Source organism: Drosophila teissieri, unplaced genomic scaffold, assembly GCF_016746235.2.
Source record: "Drosophila teissieri strain GT53w unplaced genomic scaffold, Prin_Dtei_1.1 Segkk13_quiver_pilon_scaf, whole genome shotgun sequence".
NCBI classification, from domain to species: domain Eukaryota; kingdom Metazoa; phylum Arthropoda; class Insecta; order Diptera; family Drosophilidae; genus Drosophila; species Drosophila teissieri.
Genome location: NW_025224993.1, coordinates 849,048 through 852,027, shown reverse-complemented (window position 1 = coordinate 852,027; position 2,980 = coordinate 849,048). Strand labels below are relative to the sequence as shown.

Here is a 2,980-nt window from a genome sequence, read left to right as displayed (position 1 = left end):
GTTGAATTCTTTTGATTTACCGGACCATAGTGATCTATATGTATGACTTCGAATGGTGTGTTTCTCTTTGGTACAATATTAACAGTTCCTTCTTGCTTACCATTTCTTCCTTGAAAAGCTATACATTTTAGACAGTTCTTAACATGTTCAACAGCTTTACTTCTAACATTTGGAAACCAATAACTTTTACCGACCATTTCCGTAACTTTGTCTTTCCCTACATGGCCTAACTCATTGTGGTATTTATACAATACGTGTTCTTCCATAGCTTCCGGGACATAGAACAGTAACTTATCTTTTACTTTTTTGTAAATCACACCATTTCGCATTTCATATAATTCGCTTTCTTCTTTACTTAGCGTTTCTTTAATCTTTCTCAACTTCTCGTCTCTGCTTTGGCATATAACTAAATTGTCCTCGAACGTATTTTCCTCTATTACCAAAATCGAATTACATCTACTAAGAGCATCAACGTGTTTCATTCTAGTACCTGATCTATGCTCTAGTTTATACAGATAATTCTGTAATGCCCAATGCCCAATGCCCATCTTGCTATTCTTGGGTTCAAGTCTTTTTCATTCAACGTCATTGTGAGGGAATTACAGTCTGTCACTATTTTGAATTCAATTCCTTGTAGGTACACTCTAAACCTTTTTAATGCATATATTACTGCCAGTGTTTCCAGTTCAAAACTATGATACCTTGATTCTGTATCCGTTGTCCTTTTTGAGAAGTAAAAAACTGGATGTAATTTACCATCTGCTTTCCTTTGCAAGAGAATTGATCCGAAACCTATCGAACTTGCATCGCAGTGCAATTCTGTTTCATCCTCAGGACTGTACAATGCTAAAATAGGCGTTTTTAACAGCTTGCTTTTTAATTCATCAAATGCTTCTAATTGCGCTAGGCCAAACTCGAACTTTTTGTCTTTCTTTGTCAAATCATGGAGTGGCTTTGCTATTGTTGAAAAATTCTGTATAAATCTTCTAAAATACGAGCACATCCCCAAAAAACTTTGAACATCATGAACTTTTTGTGGCACGGGAAAATTTTCAATTGCTTTCACACCGTCGTCATCTGCTTTAATACCCTTTTCTGATATTATATATCCTAAATATTTCACCTCACTTTGAAAAAACATACATTTATCGATTCGTAGCTCTAATTTGTTTTTAACCAATCGCTCAAATACTTCTTTTAATATAGCTTGGTGATCTTCTATATTCTTTGTCGCTTTCATTATGTCATCGAGATAAACTATCACTTTCTTATCCCTAATCATGTCGTCAAATACTTTGTTGATGAACCTTTGAAAAACAGACGGAGCATTTGTCAGCCCAAAAGGCATTCTTGTGAACTCATACTGTCCTAGTGGCGTGGTAAATGATGTATACTTTATCGATTCTTCGTCCATATAAACATGGAAGTATCCATTTTTCAGGTCTAACTTCGAGACCACAACTTTGTTTGCTAGGGTATCTAATAAATCATCAATTAACGGCATCGGGTATCTAACTTTCGCCACCCAATTTCTTTTTTACTAGTACAATTGGCGAGCAATACTCAGACTCACTTTGTCGTATAATACCATCTTTTAAATAATCATCAAGGATTCCTTGTAATTTTTCTTTCTCTACATATGCCAGGCGTCTTGGCGAAAAACTAAACGGCTTGTCTTCCTCTAACCTTAGCTTCATTTCACATTTTATATTCGGTTCACTCGGTCTTTTTGGTTTAATATAATATTCTTCAATAACATTTATAAATTCGCATCTTTGTTTAAAATTTAATTGTGTACCTATCTCATATACCTTTTCATTATCATTGTAATCAATTAATAATAGTTGTTTTTCAAAATTATTTTGTTCGTCTGCGTTTGTCTCATAATTACTTTTAGATTCTTTATTTGTATTTTGATTTTCTTCAACTATCGAATCTTTTTTTATTTCAGATATTTTTTCGTGTTCATTATCAATTACAATTTTGGCCTTTACTCTTGCTAAAAAATCCCTTCCCAATAACATAGCATATCCCATAGAATCATCATCCACGACATATAATAACATAGGAGTATCTTTATTTGAGAATTTAACTGAACATTTTACGCTTCCATGTATTTGTAATTTACTTAAATTTAATCCAACGTAACTTAAAGAGGTAGTCTTTTCCATTTTTATTTGACTTGGTATAAAACGTTTTTTAATAATACTTATCGGGCTGCCAGAATCTATGAGACATTCTATAAACATGGGGTTCAGCATATTATTCTTTGTACAAAATGTTAATTCAATATAACTTACATAATCGTTGTCCCCGCCCTTCGACTTCTTGTATTGGTTGCACTCCTTAGCCACATGTCCTTGCAAGCCACATGCGTAACAAGCCCCATCTTGTCTCTTAGGCTTGCGGCACTCTTTGGCCAGGTGGCCCCGACTGTGGCAATTGTAGAACTCTGCATTACCTCGTGGCTTCTGAAAATCTCCTGCTCTACGTTCTTCCGGTAACTTGGGCTTAGGAACGTAGCCCAACTCAACGTTTCGGAATGCCTCCAGAAGCTCCAATCCGGTCTTGAACGAACGCGACTTAGCCAGATTGCGTAGATTGACATCGTGTATGCCGTCAATGACATATTCCAAAAATTCATCTTCTGCCAGTGCTAAGTTATCCGCCAGCTGCCACTTCTCGTTGTAGTACTTGGAGAACTCCTCACCTTTGATCCAGACGCAGTTCTGTAGCTTCTGCCGCATACTCAACTTTGACTCTTTGGACATTACGAACATTTTCTCCAGGTGGCTTAACATTTTATCCACTGTGTCCATAGTAGCGCTCGTGCTTGAATACAGCCATATTTCAGCATCGCCCTTAACTTTGTAGTGAATCAGCGCACGCATCATCTCGTCGCCGACCTTGAAATTTTTCTGGACATTCAAAAGTTGAGATATCCAAACATTGAAATTGTTTCCGCCATCGTATACCTTAA

General features: G+C 36.2%; 1 long non-coding RNA gene across 1 annotated transcript; it reads right to left on the bottom strand.

Moving 5' to 3' along the window:
* Positions 1-2,055: 2,055 nt before the first annotated feature.
* Positions 2,056-2,442, bottom strand: LOC122625595. The gene is made up of 2 exons (XR_006326620.1): positions 2,301-2,442; positions 2,056-2,239 (listed from the first exon to the last, which is right to left on the bottom strand). It is a non-coding gene; the product is annotated as an uncharacterized LOC122625595 (long non-coding RNA).
* Positions 2,443-2,980: the final 538 nt, after the last annotated feature.